The sequence below is a fragment of the Melanerpes formicivorus genome, unplaced genomic scaffold (assembly GCF_026170545.1).
Source record: "Melanerpes formicivorus ecotype bairdi unplaced genomic scaffold, bMelFor1.0.p_v2 SCAF_7, whole genome shotgun sequence".
Classification (NCBI taxonomy): domain Eukaryota; kingdom Metazoa; phylum Chordata; class Aves; order Piciformes; family Picidae; genus Melanerpes; species Melanerpes formicivorus.
The window spans coordinates 27,154,921-27,172,838 of NW_027142359.1; the positions used below are offsets into that span (position 1 = coordinate 27,154,921).

The 17,918-nt window shown below is 47.1% G+C and overlaps 1 protein-coding gene across 2 annotated transcripts in view; it reads right to left on the reverse strand.

Moving 5' to 3' along the window:
* ERI3 (ERI1 exoribonuclease family member 3) overlaps positions 1–6,074 on the reverse strand; it is a 143,231-nt gene extending 137,157 nt beyond the window's left edge. Inside the window, exon 1 of one of the 2 annotated variants that reach the window (XM_068141582.1) lies at positions 5,992–6,074. The gene's annotated coding sequence lies outside the window, so the exon portion shown is untranslated. The other variant, XM_068141583.1, reaches the window with a different exon arrangement.
* Positions 6,075–17,918: the final 11,844 nt, after the last annotated feature.

The window sequence follows — 17,918 nt, forward strand, 5'->3', positions numbered from 1 at the left end:
TTGGATTTAACTCCATTTGCCACCACCCTCTGGGCTCAGCCATCCAGTTCTTAACCCAGCAGAGTACATCTCAGTCATGAGCTGCCACCTTCTCCAGCACAATGCTGTGGAAGACAGCATAAAAGGCTTTAATAAAGTCCAGGTTGACAGCATCCACAGCCCTTCCCTCATCTACTAGGCAGGTCACCTGGTCATAGGAAATCAGGTTGGTCAAGTAGGACCTGCCTTTCATGCAAGCAAGCTTTGGGATTAATTTGCTTCAATTTATGCCAGTGCAAAGCCTGGGTAGGGGCAGCTGTGACTCCTAGCTTCCAAAAGACAACTGAACTCAAGTCTTCAGCAATGGAAAAACAATTCAAAATTTAAGTCAGGTTTCTCTTCTTTTATTATACTGTCTTATCAAATTATAAGGAATAAAAAGAGTAATAAAGATGCTTTCTGTGGAGCAAAATTGCATGTGTGTAGCAACACCTGGAACGGAGTGGAACACAAAAAAAATGCAGGACTTCCATTTTGGTAGCTGTTCAAATGCATATTCAGAGGTCAAATGTGAGTCTGTACTGCAGTTTTGTGAAGATATTACTGAAGAACAATAGAGAGAACACTTCCCCCCCCCCCTTCTTTTAAAAAAAAAATCAACCTTCACGTAAAGCCAAATATTTCATCAGACAAACTACAGCCCAAAAAAAAAGACAACACCTGGCTAGCCTGCAAGACAGGAAACAAGAGACTATGAACAAAACCAGCTTATCCACTGCCACTGTCCAAACCTGGGAGGGGGAGTGGGATAAAAAAAAAAAAGTAAAGTAAAACAAACAATAAACCAGAAAGCTTTTAGAAGCATTTTAATAAGGTAACAACTTTAAGACAGGTAGGTTTGCTTCGTTCATTTGTCGAGCTCACAGTACCACCCCTTGAACGTGAATCCAGCACGCTCCCACAGTTGCACTCCCTGCAATTCTGGCAGGGTTAGTCTCCAGCACTGCTAGACAACCAAGCCCATCTTTTGGAAAGTTAATAACATAAAAAAATCTCCCCCAGCATTGTCCCAGGATGCCTACACACTGTCCCATCATGATCCAGCTCAGATACAACTTGGCTTCAATCACTTCGGTTTCACAGCACTCCGCAATCACATCCAGCATCTTCCCACTACAGATGAGGAGGTCCCTGTTCTCAAGAACTTACAGGCTAAAAGTAGGTGCAATACAACCAGTGAGGGTAACAGCAGAGAAGAATGAGGGTTACAGGAGCAGAGTCAGGCAGTTGCTCATCCAGGATACACCTGTGCCTTGATAGATCAATTCAAAAATAATTTACTCACAGTATCACCAGGGTTGGAAGAGACCTCAAAGAGCATCAAGTCCAACCCATCACCACAGACCTCAGGACTAGACCATGGCACTGAATGCCACGTCTAATCCCCTCTTGAACACATCCAGGGATGGTGACTCCACAGGCTCCCCTCTACATGGCCATTATGAAAGCGACAATTGAACATGGAAGGGGTTGACTAAAGGACGGAGGGCACCCTCAGGGTAAGGAACGTCTCTCTCATTTCTTGAGCTCATTCTTCCCGCTGCATTCCTTGGCTGATACGTCAAAGGCACCACCAGGTACGTCAGCGCACCAGAATCTCCTCCATTGTGACATCACAGACGTGACAGCTTGTGAGATCACAATGAGCGAGGCCGAAGGCACTGATTACTTAGGCAAGCACTTGCTGGGGCTATCGCACCCTATGAAACTGGGAAAGAAACACATCTGAGTTCACTTGGCAACACAGTGAAACCCACAGGAGACTCCACACCAGCAGGACACAAACTCGTCCCAACAGATCACCCAGAAGTCATCCCAAAGATGCACTGTACAATTCCACTCCAATTTTATTAGGCCACCTCCGCTAGGCAACCCACTTTCGTCAGCTCCTTGCCTGGTCTCCTAAGACAAGCTTTGCTGTGTATTTTTAAACCTTTTTCAAGAGTAACTGTGGATAGGCAAAAGGGTCTAAGCTGGAGCCTGAAAAAAGGTCCACCCAGTAGAGGACTGGGCAACTTAGAGGAAATGTTGAGGAAGGAAACAACAAACATAAACCCAAAGAGGTAACAGTGGAGATGCATACAGCAAAAGACTGGGAAGCTGCAGTGTAAGAGCAGATTTTGCATTAAGGAAAATAATAGTCACAGAGAATCAGACCAAAAACCCTCCCTCTGGTCTCCTGCCTCTGTGTGGGAGCCAAAAGAAAATGTACGAGCGTGAAGCTACACAAAATGGGGTTAACCAAGCCAATAGTTCTGGGAGGCCAAAAGAAGGCAGGCCTGATGTCCTCCTCTCTCTTAATCTCCTGTTGATTATCTTACACCACCAGTTCCTGAGCTTGTCAGGCCCCTCTGTGAGCCAATTCAACCACAGGAACCCATAAAAGGACTAATGCAGCTGAATAAAACACAATTAAAACAAGATAGTTTCCTGCTGGTTTAGTGAGACTAATCAACTTGGGGCCAGGCTGGATGAGTGCCAAAACTCAAAGGAAAGGATGGGCCCACACTGGCAGAAGTGGGAGGGAGATGAGCCACTGGGGCTCAGCCACTCACCAAGCCAACCATGTACTCCAACCAGGACACACCAGAGCTGGCATGGTGTGCACAGCACCTTGCAGGAAACAGACAAGGTATCTTGGCTCTAACAGCACCAACACAGAAGACCTGAAGTCAGAAAGCCCATTGGAACATCCTGTCTGAACCTCATCTAACGCTGGCCATGAAGTTTCCACTTAATTACTCCTGAACTGAGCCCAAAGGCTTGAACATCTTTCTGAAAAGTTTCTGGGCTTGAATTGCAGCATCAAGTACAGAAGCTCCCCACTGCCTTCAAACAGCTTGTTCCAATGGTCAGTCCATTCGCTGGGTCAAAAAATAACACATTGTCGTCTCCACTCGAATTTTCCCAGCTCTGGTCTTCAGAGCAAGTTCTGACATTTATGGCTCTCAATCCACAGTAGAACTCCCAGAGCCAGGAGCAAGAGGTTTGTATCTACCATGCTTCTAGTCAGTAAAACCTACTACTGTATATTGGCCTAATTTAGTGGAAGGGAGACATAGCAGGCCACCCTTTGTTTAATGGAATCTAGCACGCATAATTACTTCATTTTCATACACATGAATGCCATAGTTGTTCAAACCACTTATACAGCTGCACACCTTCATTATTTGAGAAATGAACTTGAAGGCTAATGCCTGAGAGTGCCAAACGACTCTCAGTCTGGATTCTAGGAGACAACACTTGCATTGCTCAACGTGCTGATCACTTTTGATCTTCACAAATTAACTCCAGAAGTGTTACAAGAAAGCCTGTATTCTGCCAAAGCTCTATCCTGCCAGACAGGCAAATGCTTCAAGAAGGGCAGCAGCTACAATGGGGCCATGGTGTCCACACAACCCAGTCTCAGGGTGCCTGGAAAACCCACCAGGGAAGATGCTGACCTTAACATCCAGCCACAGAAAAAATAGCAACTGTTACAGATACAGCTGAAATAAAAAACCAACCCAACCCTCACACTTTTTTGTTTGTTGGTACGTCTGTACAATGTAATCGTAGAGAATACAACTTCTGAGATGGGACTTGGCCAGCACAGTTAACTTCTTTTAGGGGCAAGAATAAGTGGTCAAATGAGTATATAGCAGAAACAGGTAGCACCTCTAAGTTACACTCTGAAAGCCACAGCTTGTCCTCCTCTCTCCTCATTCCCCTGCTTGCCATTGCACCATGCTAGTTTAATAGTGCAGTAAAACACCTGGCTTCTCTGTGATGACCATTTCCACCAATAACTCATGCTTCAGTTCCAAGGGCAGGCTTACAACAATGGCATGGTTGCTCAATGGCCTTCAGTGTTCTCTTGCAAGTACAGCCACAGTGGCTGGTCCTACATTTACCTGAACATCACCAGCCTTGCACTCTACAGTCTTGTGGCCCTTTACTGGAGGTCACTACTGGCTCGATGCAGGGATAAAGTCAAGTACAAAAACTTTGCACATTTAAGTTTCTTCCAGAACTTCATCTCCAAAATTTAAGAGGGGAAAAAATAATATTAAAAATAAAATAAAATAAATTAACATTAAGATCTATCAAAGTCAACACAGATGAGCACCAAACCAGCAGTAATTTGCTCTCCTACAGGAATTAAACTTAAGTCTCTCTCAATTGCAGCGCAGAAACTTTAGGTCATATCACGCCATACTCAACCCAAGGACTTCTTTATTAGTTCCTTCTCTTGGATTTTGGTAACATTCCAATCTGTCTGGGCATATACACTAACTTTTTGGAAAAAAAAAGCAAAACAAACCAAACAAAAGAACCCAACAGTAGCAAAAAACCAACCCCACAACCCAACACACCACTCATGCAGAGCAATCCAAAGTTTGAGATGAGCAAGCACCGCAAAAAGGCCACTCTGTGTAACCAGACAAGTATTGAGTCCACACTATAAATTAACACAAAAATTTGGTTACAAAGGCCAGGAGTCAGTACCTGAAAAAGGAAACAAAAATACCTGAAAGCAAACTCCCCAAGCCCACACACTGAACAGCTTCTAACCAGACTTCTAACACATTGAACTACTCTTAAATTTGCTTGGAAATAAAAATTCAAATGCCAACTTTAACATCAAGTGATAGGAGATGCCACAATGATGCAAAGAGCAACTAAATGGTAAAATAAATTCAAGTCACGTTAAAAATGTATAGAAAACTTCAAACAACTGCCTTAGCCTCTGATGAGGCAAGCACGTCTGAGATGTACCCGTGCAGCTCATCTTTCCCAAGGCACAGTGCAAGCCTTAACCTATTAGAAAACTTGCTGGTCCCTTACATCACAGCTGAAAGAATAATAAAGAGTTCAGGCAAAGCAGCAGCTGCCAAAGCACTCATTTCTGAAACCAAAAGCTCCGTAAAAGATAAGGGAAGAAGCAGTAAAACAAATGTCAGACTTATTAGCAAACAGACCAACAATGACCAGGTAAATTCAGCAGACACGGGACTCATAAAAGACAGAACAAAAGAAGTAAATGACAACACCTTTTCATACATCTCAGTTTAAAAGAAACACCTGTAACCGTACAGCAGCAAGAAAGGAACACAAGAAATTCCTACTGCCAGTTAGGAAACAAGTAAACAGATACTGCTCTTCTAACCCTTCGCAAGTTTACTTCAGTCTCAAGACCAGGCAGGCAACAAGTTCAGTCTCACAAGATTAAATAAATAGGGGGAAAAAAAATAATCAAGCCTCCTGCTCCCCCATCACCTCCATCTATGAACCTCCACATCCCAAAAATGATCATGAAAAGTCCTCGCCCATGTTGCCTCTCGGTCCCCCCATTCACCCCTCTGCTCCCTGGGCCTTTTTTCTCTTTCTCAAGCCCTAACAACTGATCCCGCTCCAGCTGGGACCTGGAGGACCGCAGCCACCTCCACCCTCTAGACTTCCACGCGAGACAGAGCCCGGGGAGCGGAGGGCCCGGCAATCCCGAGCTCCTGCGGACCCGTCGAGTGTCGGCGTCGAGAGGGAGAGACGCCGCCACGCCTGCCCACCGTCGCCCCGCGCCCTCCTTTCGGGCCGAGGCCGACCCCGGCCCCAACGGCCTCCCCACACCCCCGCCGCCGCCCCGGCCCGCAGCCCGCCTCGCCACCCCACGCCCCCGGGCCGCCGCCCCGTCGCAGGCATCGCCGCCGCAGGGGACAAGGCCGCGCCCCCCCTTTCCCCCCACCGGGCCAGGCCTCCACCCCCCCGCCCCGGGCCACGGCGGCCCCACGCCTCCGCCAGGCCTGCCGGGCCCCCGCGCCGGCCGGGCCCCGCCGCGGCCGTGCCTCCGCCCGCTGCCCGGCGGCGCCGTATCTCCCCCCACCCCCGGCGGCGGGGGCCGCCCCGTCCCGTCCCTCCCCCCCCCCCCCGCCCCGCACACACTCCGCACCACGAGTCCCCAACACCGCCACTCACCTCCGCGCACTCTGACCCCCGACCCTGCTCTGAGCGGCAGCGCCGCCGGCCAACCGCAGCGCCGCCTGCCGCCGCCGGGGGCGGGGCTTCCTCCCCTCCTCACCCCCTGGCGCAGACGCACGCCACAGGCCGCGGCGCGGGGCACGCTGGGACTTGTGGTTTGGTGGGGCCGTGCCACCCACCCACCCCCCCCACACCTCCCTGTCTCGCCCTGCTGCGCCGCGTGGCCGCGCCTCGACGCTGCCGCAGCCGCGCCCGCCCCGCCTGGGCTGCTGCTGTCCTCCCGCTGTGGCCGCCCGCTTGCCTGCCCATTGCCCGCCCTTTCCCCTCCCCACCGGCCCGCATCCCCGTGTCCCTGGGCCTACCCCTTGTCCCTGTGTGTGTCCCCAGGGCCCATCCTGTCTTCTCCCCCAGTGCCACCTCCCTCTGTCCTCTGAGGCCTCTCTATGCTGAGCCCGGGCCCCTGCAACACGAGCCTTCAGCAAACTCAGCATCAGCTGCAAATGTAATAAAGAATCAGAGAATCATGGGATCGTTTGGGTTGGAAAAGACCTTTTAAGAACATCAAGTCCAACTGTTAACCCAACACTGCCATGTCACCACTAAACCATGCCCTTCCAGCAACCACATCTAAAGGTCTTTCAAATACATCCATGGATGGAGAGTCCACCCCTTCCCTGGGCAGCCTATTCAGTGCTTCACAACCCTTTTGGTGCAGAAATTTTTCTTAACATCCAAATCAATCCTCTGCTGGCTCAACTTTAGAACCACATCCTCTTGTCACAGAATGATAGAATTGCTTCCATTGGAAAAGACCTCTTAAGATCATTGAGTCCAAACACCACTGCCGTTAAACCATGTGACAAAGTGCCATGTCCACATGTTTCTTGCCAGGTATGGTGACTCCACCATGTCCCTGGGCAATATATTCCAATGCCTGACCACTCTTTCTGTACAGAAAGCTCTGTTGCATGTTCTTGTACCTGGGAGAAGAGACCAACCGCCACTTCACTACAACCTTCTTTCAGGCAGTCATAAAGCATGAAATCTCCCCTGAGCCTCCTTTTCTCCAGGCTAAACAACTCAGGTTTTCTCAGCTACTCTTCACAAGACTTGTTCTCAATACCCATCACCAGCTTTGCTGCTTTTCTTTGGTCATACTCCTGCACCTCCGTGTCCTTGTAGTGAGGGACCGACCCAAAACTGAATCCAGTGTTCAACATGAAGCCTCACCAGTTCCAAGTACAGGGGCACAATCACTTCCCTAATTGTACTGACCACACTATTTATCTCTGATGATAAATGTGTACAGCTCACATTAGCTCCAATGGGGAGACACCATATCTCTGCATGGGTCTCCCCTCATTCCCACTGCTGGGCTCATGGCCCCATGTTGTACTGGATTAGGTTAATGCTGCCAGCACTGATAACTTTCTCTTGTTCTTAACAGTGCTTAGGTAGGCCACACCAGTAACTGCAGCTGATGCTGGCTAGTATGTAGTTGCCCTACATTTTATTTGGATTAAGCCAGAATCAGGTCCCTCAACAAGCTTAGAGCTGTCTTTCCTCCCTTGATGTCCATAGTTCTCTGTGTGCATGCAGATCTCTGATCCTTAACCTGCAACTGGACCTTTCCCAGTCTCTAATAGCCACCTCTAGCCTGTGGCATCTTCTCCCCATGCACATCACTGGCACCCTCAGCCAGGACAATCGCATTTTGCCTGCAATGATACCTAATCTGTAGCCTGCTGCCACATCCATAACCTTTGGAAAGCACTGCTGCCGGGACCAGTATACTAGCTAGGGCCATTCCACACTTTGCTTCCTCCTTTGCCCTCCACAACAATTCACACCTCCACATTTCAAGACAGCAGCTCCTTTGCACCTTCCCTGATACTCCACACGTGTGAAGATCCAACTCAAAGTCACTGACTCACATGAACAGGACTGTGAGAGATCCTAGAGATCACCTCACCCAGTCCTACCTCTCTACCATCTTCTTGTCCTCTGGCTCCGTGTCTTAAACAGACAAAGGAAAGGAAGAGAGTGCAGAAGATCAGTGACTGCTGTTCCACACAAGGTGAGCTGCTCACACTTCCCTGGCTGCCTGGCCAGATCTGCCTGGTTCCCCTGCCTTTAGCTGTGTTGACAAGTCTTCAGGCTGGATTTATCTTTTTGCTTTCTTTGTATGAAGCCTTGAACTTGGGAGGCTTGAACCATGAAAGTAGCATGTTAGAGCTATAAAAATACCAACAGTAAACCATTTAATAATAGAAAGAGTTCCTTTAAGCTCTCTTAGATTTGGCATCTCTCAGTCTCCCACCCACATAAGCAAGGATAATGTGAAGTTTTACTTCTAAGCTTAGCTGTATCACTGTGATTTGTCAAGCCTTTGGTGGCTGATGTATGGTTTGCCAGGAGCCCAAGAAAGAGAATTGAGGGTCTTTGTGCTGTGTGTTCTTTGAGTGATCTGTCTCTGCCCCTCCTTATCAGGAATGGAAACTGGCTGAGATGTGCTTGAAATTACACTGCATCCCCAAAGCTTGAAATTTAGGGCTCACAGCCTGCCTGTGTTCCTAGGAGGATGAGAGAGATGAGGCCTTTTCACTGCTGACCTCTGCATCTAGCAGTAAAAAATATTTTTTCTCAGTCTAGACAAACAATGACTGTCTCACTGATGTGTGCCTGTCCTTTCTTCACCAGCCAAGCCCCGTGCTGTTTCCCAGGTTGGAGAGGCAGCACAGCAGGCAGGAGATTTCCTCCTTTTTTGTGGGGGCAGGAAAACCCTTTTCCCAGCTGAGTGTCTGCAATAACCAGGGGCCACCAGGGGCCACCAGGGGCCAGCCTCACTGGCCGTTGTGAGAGCCATACAAGTTGTCCTCTAAAGACTGCAGGACAGCAATGTGATTCCCTTCAGCAAATGCACTTTTGAAAGAGATCTTATTTTCTGGCACAGCTATCAGCTGCCAAAGAAAGCATCCAAACCGGTTTGAGGAGAGCCATATTTTATTAAATATTGTCACTATTTCTGTAGTGTTCATATGTGAGCCTGTCTTATGTGAGTGTGCATGTCTCGAATGAACACTGCCAGCCACTGAAAATGTCACCTACAAATTAATCTGGCTCGTTCCAGGCTTCTGGAAAAATGAGTAAGCGTGATCAGTAGAAATCCTGTGGCCTCTCCATCAATGCACATGGCTCCTCTAGCACCCTCACTGGGAGCAGTTCCTCTCCCAAGGGACACAGTCAGTGGCAGAGTTAAGAAATGCATAGGTGAGCAACTGTCATGGGGCCCTGGGCAAGCAATGCTGAGAAACTGGGTCATGCAAGTGGGGAAAAGTGGGTGAGAAGGCTGATGACTGCTGATCAGGGTCACTTTATTCATTCCTGGTAGCAGAGCCCATGCCAGTCCCTCTACCCATTTGCCTCAGGATTGACAGAATCATCTCTCTGTCAATTCGAGAGCAAGGGAGTGTGTTTCAGGAACAGCTCTATTGTCTTAATTGCTTGTCCTACTTCAGAGATTTTGGGATGGCTAGAAGCAGCTCAGAGGAAACAGGGTCCATGCTGGGGTGGTGTCTGGGATGTCCTGATTTACACTAAGGACTGTCTTCAAACCCTGGGTGGAACAGGCAGCTCGGAGCTTCCAGCTGTTCCTGCCTCCTATGGCTGGATCCCCTGTGCCGCTGCTAGCAAATGCAGCAGCTTAGTCTAGAGTTACTTGTAAGTTTTATTTGTTTTAAAAACGAAACCGTTTCTTAACAAAGCATTATTTTATTCAGCACAGATGTGCAGCCACGTCTGGGCTGGCAAATGGACAGGGCTTTGTAAGAAGGCAGCAAACCAATGGGGCAGGGTCGGGCAGAAAATACAGAATCAATTGCCTCGACTGCATGGCAGCTCCAGGGGATCGTCCCTGTGAATAAAGGGCTGTGCCCACCCTAGCCCAGGGTGAAGTATCGGGGCACTGCCTGCTGTTGGGTCAGCAGAGAGCAGGAGGGAGGGTGCCATTGACTGCCTGCCCAATCCTGCTCCTGGTGCCTCAATCACAAGGACTGCCAGACCGTGGCTCCTTTTAAAGCAGTGGGATTTTACGTCATGATGGCATACAGAAACACCCCTTCCTTTTAAAGGCAGCTCCTTTAGTTCTGTTCAGCTACTTAGACCAAATGCAACTTTTAAATGTCTTACAACACACATGACAAGTAGTCTTGTATCACTGCTTTCTCCTTAACAAGTTAATAACGTGCCAACCCAAATCCTGCAGTTACTAACACCGCCGGTGGGACTCATTAACCGACGTGAACACATATTTAAGGGAACACTAATATTCACAATGTACATTTTAAAATTCATGTTGTCATTCTTGAAACCACAGCTCGGTTCATGTATTCTGTGGAAAGGTTTGTTTGCGAAGGATTTCTCTCACGCTTTTTGTCTAAACACACGCACTGTCACTGGGTGGGGTATCGTTCTGGTGAATGATACTAATGACAGCTTGTCATCACAGAAAGCTCTTCCTAGCTGTCAATTAAAGGGTCTTTTGAAAGAAAGCAGCTCATTTAACCCCAGTGGGAGCAAATGTGTCTCATTGTTTGACAGTGATCCCCTTGATGAATTTGGGAGCAGCAGCAACGGCAGCTCTGTGGGGCCGGGTTTGCAGATGAGCACAGGGCTGGGTATGACTGGGCTACAGGCTGCTGGGTGATAAGGACAGGAGATTTACACGGTGCTGATGTCCTTAGCAAAGGCAAGGCAAAAGAGGATTACAGATTCACAACAGTAATCCACATGTTGTAGGAGTATGGGCCAACAAAGGCGTCCCAGGGATACCAAGCCATTTTCCTCCTTCTTGTAATATTATTCCCCATCCAACTTCCCAATAAATCTATCGACCTCCATCTTCAAATATGTTTGGGTTTTTTGTCCATGCTAACTCCAGTAGAAAGTTTCTTCAGGTCTTCTCTGGCTGACGTATGGGACCTATCTAATTCCCAGATAAAATGTCTTCACAGCTAGTTTACACTAATTTACTCTGGAAAAATGATCCTTTGATTAACTTGTGGATTAACATCCCGCCCTTTCCACTCTCTTCCCCCATCCTCTCTTTCTCCCCCCACCCCAGTGTATTTACAGGCATCTCTCACATCCTGGTCATCTTTGTCATCTCTGTTTTCTGAGCTAAGCAAATCATTTTGTTCTTGTGTCTCCTCACCACCTTAGTTTTCCATTTCTCACATCATCTTAGTAGACCTCTTCTGCACCTGCTCCTGTTTCAATTAAATTTTCTTGAGCATGAGTGCCCACACCAGTACATGGTATTCCTGAGCTGGGCTCTAAGGCCTCATACAATATTTGTCACTTGACCCTATAAATATCACTCACATAAACATGCTTGATTTCTATATTTCCCCCCTCAACAGGGTGGTCCAGTCTCAGGGCTTTCTTGTTCCTTTTATTTTCCTAAGCACTCCTTGCACAGTAATAAAAATGTACAGACTCAGTGGGGATCTGTTTTAACTTCAAATGTGCTGATTCAGTTCAAAAACCATTAATTCAGCGGGAATCAGGGCCATGGGGTGGAAATCCTTTCCCAGTTAAAACAGAGGTGAGAGGGACAGCCTTTGGCAGTCTAGGAAATAAAGTGCATTAGAAAAACGTAGCAGAACATCAGAAAGTGGCTATTGACTTGGATATGTTAACAGAGAACCAGGGAGTCTTGGACATTTCAAATCAGGACAGGGCATCTTTGTAGAATATCTCCTGTGGCTTGGATTTGGTCTGTGGGGTTTGATGCATGCGAGCATTACATTTCTCTAACCTGCTTTTAACTGGGTTGGACATGATGGTCTCTGCTGGACATCACATTGGCTGAACATGCAAAGTGCTGTACAAACCTGGCCAGACAGGCTGGTCCTGTCTCCCAAAACCCCTCATTATTCAAGAGGGTAAGAGGATGCAGTGAAATGCAAAGCAAACACAAGCAACTCTGTAACTTCAGCTGCACGCCACTGCGGTTCCCCTCTCGCATGGATCTGGTATGAATGCCCCAGGCAGGTGGGGCTTGGCACTGGACACAAGACTGCCACCAATGTGTGTGCTTCAGAAAGCAGGAGCACACCTGGGTAAGTGGCTTGGGTATGTAGGGAGGGTGGAAAGTGCCCAGTGAATCCAGTTTTTGCTTCTTACCCCCGCTTTGTACTTAGGATGAGCAGAAAAACTACCTGTGCACGTCAGGAAGCTGTCAGCACCGAAGCACAAAATAAAATGACCATTCATCAGAGCATTTCCACAAGATGTTTGGTTGATGAAAAACATAGGCCAACATCAGGAGAAATTTCCTGAGGCTACAATGCATTAAACTGTGGGATCACCTCCCGAGAGGAGCAGTGGGAACCGTGAAACCAGCCTCTTACAGCACCATAAAACATTCCGTTGGTGCCAACCCGATTCTGGTTCAAGGGAGCTGCACTGAATCATCTACCATGCCTTTTCCAACTCGCCCCTAAAAATCCAGCCCAAGAAGTACAAAGGAAGAAGGACAAACAGTGATGTGAATTTGCTAAAGAAATAGAACCTTTTTTACATTACTGTGTGTCATAAACCCCTTGTGCTCGCCCTGTATACTTAATCTTGATATTCCAATGCCATCCACAAAAAAATTCAGGCTTAACCCTCACAGTTTATATTGTCACTATAAATGCTGGTTAAAAAAATATACATATATATATATATATATTGTGCAGTTGGGTGCAGTTTATTCTTTTATATTTTAATGGCTATAGCAAAACTCCACTGCTAACTAGTAAAAAAAAAATAATATATATATATATATATATATAATTAAAACCCCAAAAAGTTGAATGTGTTTTACAGCAATGTCGTCATGGGAAAGCTGTATTTCAAAGTGAGAGCACCAACAGCAGTGATATGGACATTTTAAAACATTTTAAACGTTTTTATTGGGACACTGAAAAAAAAAAACCAACCACCCAACAACAACCAAAACCAAACCCACTTCACCCAAATCTCTTTCCCAGTATTTTAGCTGGTCGGGCTGCAGTGCATAAAGGAAGGGTTCTGACGCCTGCACAGGCCACCCCAATGCTGAGCCACTGCTCAGGTGTCTTGAACTCTAAGTGTAAATGGAAAAAACATCTCAAATTAAGCAGTTCTCCTGGAGCAACAAGTTGCTGATAAAGCAAACCTTCCCCCAGGACAAGCACACCTGCTGGAAGGTAGAGAGAGATTTTTATGTGTGGGGTTTTAAACTCAAGATAAAATACTTCTCGTGAGTAGTCATATGGAAGACAGCTGGCCAAAAATAATAACAAAGGAATTTGTGTCCCTTGGGAAATTCTGAGGTTTAAAAAAAAAAAGAAAAGAAAAGAAAAGAAAAGGTGATTTTTGACTTAAGCTGGGACAAAAAGTTTTGCTTTCTGGTTATTGTTTTCTCATTTAATTACATGTTCCCAAATAAAAATAGTATGTTTCTTTTCACTTTGCTACTTTGACATTTCTTGTATTTTATTATTACATAATTCTGGAAGTCCCAACCATCCACTACACCATGCTATTATGCTTCCTTATGCTGTACATTACATTGACAGGCATAATCTGTACCCTTTTTTTTAAGACCCCCTATTAAACCAGCTGAGTTTCTTCATGAAACTGGATATCAAACCCAACAAAGGTCCTCAGACTGGGGGGATGATGGGTTTTGACAGGAATAGAATAGAATAGAATAGAATAGAATAGAATAGAATAGAATAGAATAGAATAGAATAGAAAGAATAGAATAGACCAGACCAGACCAGTTTGGAAGAGACCTTCAAGATCATCGCGTCCAACCCATCAACCAATCCAACCCACCTAAACAACTAAACCATGGCACCAAGCACCCCATCAAGTCTCCTCCTGAAAACCTCCAATGACAGCGACTCCACCACCTCCCCAGGCAGCCCATTCCAGTGGGCAATCACTCTCTCTGTATAGAACTTCTTCCTAACATCCAACCTAAACCTCCCCTGGTGCAGCCTGAGACTGTGTCCTCTTGTTCTGGTACTGGCTGCCTGGGAGAAGAGACCATCATCCGCCTGTCTACAACCTCCCTTCAGGTAGTTGTAGAGAGTGATAAGGTCACCCCTGAGTCTCCTCTTCTCCAGGCTAAGCAACCCTAGCTCCCTCAGCCTCTCCTCATAGGGCTTGTGTTCCAAACCCCTCACCAACTTCGTTGCCCTTCTCTGGACTTGTTCCAGCAAGTCAACATCCTTCCTAAACTGAGGATCCCAGAACTGGACACAGTACTTGAGGTGTGGCCTAACCAGTGCAGTGTACAGGGGCAGAATGACCTCCCTGCTCCTGCTGGCCACACTGTTCCTGATGCAGGTCAGGATGCCCTTGGCCCTCTTGGCTGCCTGGGCACACTGCAGGCTCGTGTTCAGCCTACCATCGACCAGTACCCCCAGGTCCCTCTCTGCCTGGCTGCTCTCCAGCCATTCTGACCCCAGCCTGTAGCTCTGCATGGGGTTGTTGTGGCCAATGTGCAGAACCTGGCACATGGATGTGTTCAGTCTCATGCCGTTGGACTCTACCCATCTGTCCAGCCTGTCGAGGTCCCTCTGCAGAGCCTCTCTACCCTCCAGCAGATCAACTCTTGCCCCCAGCTTGGTGTCGTCAGCAAATTTACTAATGATGGACTCAATGCCCTCATCCAGATCATCAATAAAGATGTTAAAGAGCACAGGGCCCAGCACTGATCCTTGGGGCTATTGACTGGCCGCCAGCTGGATGTGGCACCATTCACCACCACTCTCTGGGCTCAGCCTTCCAGCCAGTTCCTAACCCAATGCAGTGTGCTCCTGTCCAAGCCATAGGCTGACAGCTTGGCCAGGAGTTTGCTATGGGGGACGGTGTCAAAGGCCTTGCTGAGGTCCAGGTAGACCACATCCACAGGCCTCCACCATTGATTTGCAAAAGTGCTTTTAAAAGATGTAAATAAGAGGCTAGAGCAGCTGGGGACAAGAGGGGCACCCAACACGATCTGAACAAGCTGAGGCAACATGATTGTTGAAAAAAACCTGAGCTAGTTCTTGGGCTGATGGATGGCAGGCAAATGGCCTGGCACGAGCCCATCATCTCTGGTGGTTTGATTCTTGCCGTGGGCAGGGAAGCAAAACTTCACAAGGGAAAAATATTGCACCCAGAGAGCACCTGGCTCCTCCCTTAGCTCAGGAAACCCTATGTTTTTGGCCAAGCAGTTGGACCAAAAGGCACATAAATGTGCAACACAGGAATAAACCAATGCTGTCAGAAGGACGTGAGGAAAAAAACCCAACATATGAACGTGTCGGTTAATTTCTCAGCAAAAACTTGGATAATGTTGATACATCCTAGGAAATGTCTTCAGTTACTCCAATCAGCATTTTCTGAGAGAAAAGTAGTCTCCTGGAAAAAAAAAGAAGAATTGATCTGCTCTACCATGAAATTTCTTATGCTCATTATTTATTTGGACTCAGCTGCAATGCTCAGGGCTATACAAAACTTCCTGGATCCAAAAATCCTCTAAACTGCCCCATAGAAACTAAATAATTACCTGGCTAGCACTAGCCACTTCTGCTCCAAGTGTCCAGAGGCCAGATCTTTAAAGTATTTCCTAAATTTCAAGCCAAAGTGACTCCTTTCACCAAACTTAAATTCTTGCCTCTCTTTGCAGAGCCACACACTTCCAAAGGACAGCTACATTCACCAGAAGGGAGGTGCATAAGGGGTTACTCCCTAGTGTGAGGGGCTGAGAATCAGACCCTTGCTCTCACATACCTTCTGTCTACACTGCTTTAATTTCCCCATCGTCTCCCTCTCTGTTTGTTCTATTTTCTGCCTCTTTGTCTTTCCTCTCCAGTGTTTGGAGACCCTCTTTCCTTTTCCAGCCTCTCTCTTCCTCCCATCGTTTGCCCCCAGCTCATTCCTTCCTTCCTTTCTTTCTTCTTTCCTTGCTTCTCAGCTCTCTTCCTGGAGTTTCTATTCTCTCATCCCTCCTCCCTCTCTTTCACCAGGACTTCCTCTTCTGCTGCTGCAGGCACCTAGTCTGCCAGGGAAAAGGAGGAGAAGGATGTGCCATGTCTAGACAAGGCTGAAACACAGACATCCCACTTGCCTGGGGACCATTTGTAGGTCCTGCTGCTTTCAATCTGCAGGTATCAGCGATGTGGATTTCAGTACAGGGGTGGGAACACCAAAGGAGTTGTTGCAGACAGTGCAGAGGGGTCAAAATGCTGGAGTCTTGGCCTCTGTGCTTACAAGTGTCCTTTGAAACCCAGGAGAAAGAGCCTGAGGTGAGTGGTGCATCCTCACCTGGACCTCCCCCATTGTTACAGATCTGAAGTAGCTGAGTTTTGAAATACTATCATTCCTTCCTCCCCCCTCCCCAGATATTCTCACTTATTTTTGACTGCCATCAAAAAGCCCAGCTGAGCCCACCAAAATTCACCACACCTGTGACCCGCACTGGAGGTAGAGACAGCTCCTCCAGCTGAAGAGGCCAGCGTAGTAATGTGCTCCGTTATCTCTAGTGCCACTGACTTCGGTCTATTTAATTTTCCCTTTGATTTTAATATAGATTTATTGAAAACAACAGTTATCAAAACAAACTGCACTGGCAAATTGGTGTTCGTCTGTAGCTGTACAAGCACCTATAAAGCTGCCAGCGTATGAAATAAATGGTGCTATATGGGAGGTCAGTTATTGCAATAGAAGTTCCCCAAGGATTTGCACTGGGCAGTTTAATATTTTTCTTATTACCTCCTTTTCTTTTCTACTATTTATGCCTCTCTGTTTAAATTTAAAACACACAGCCATCTGCCAAGGCAAGCCTCTCTGATAAAATCATCTCTGGTAAACCTTTTAATGAGTGGGCTTCCCTCAGAGTACCAGCAAACAGTGACATTTCCCATTCAAAAGGCAGGCAAATGGGGACAGGGAGCCCAAGTTTTCTACCCAAAAGGTTTCAATGCCCAGACTAGCTCTTTTTTACCCCCCTTCTTCTTCTTTTTAATGCCCTGCTTTTGAAAGGCTTTGTCCTTACCTCATGCTCTTTGGAAAAAAAAAAACAACCACCACCCACTGTTTAAAAACCTGCTTCTGGCCACGTTGTTTAACCTCCATTCATATTCTGTGGCAGTACCCCACCTTACACAAATCGTACCTGATATCTGCGGGCTCATCCCTACACATGGTGCTACAAAGAAAACCAAACGCAATCATAGTCTGAACCCGTTTGTCAGAGGAGATAAAAGAGTTTCTGTACCGATCTCCACATCAGGAGAACACAAATCAAACAACATAACTGTCAAATGAGGAGACGAGGTGTTTAAATGCCTGTAGAAGTAGGAACTCTAATTACAGAAACATCTATAATGTAACTAATATTATTTACATTAGAGCGATGCTAATCCAGACGAGGGTTAATGTCCCTGCTCCTAAAACATTACAGTTTAAATAGACAAGAGAGAGTGAGAGGATGGAGGGGAGCATCAGCATGCTTCGTGCCCGCTGGAGGATGAAGGATGGAGGCAAACTCCACACAACAGAAGAGGAAGAAAGCAGGCAAAAATGTGCAGTAATGAAGGGGAGTCTAGGTGCAGGCAGAAAGAGCAAGGCATTTGCTCAGGCTCACACGAGCTAGCTGGGAGGGTGGTGGAAATGTAATGGAAACCGTGAATGGCTTGTGTGAGTCTCTTAGTCACAGAAGCATTCCTTGGCAGTGGGCAGTGCTTGGATCGCACTGAGTCATGGGCAGTCTTGAACTGTGCTCTGCAAACCTCCAGTTAACCAGGAATGAGCTCCTACTCCCACTTCTTAAAGCCTGGCTGGTAGAGGTGGACCTTTTTCTCTGTGTGAGAGGTAAGAGCTCCACAGAACAAGGCATA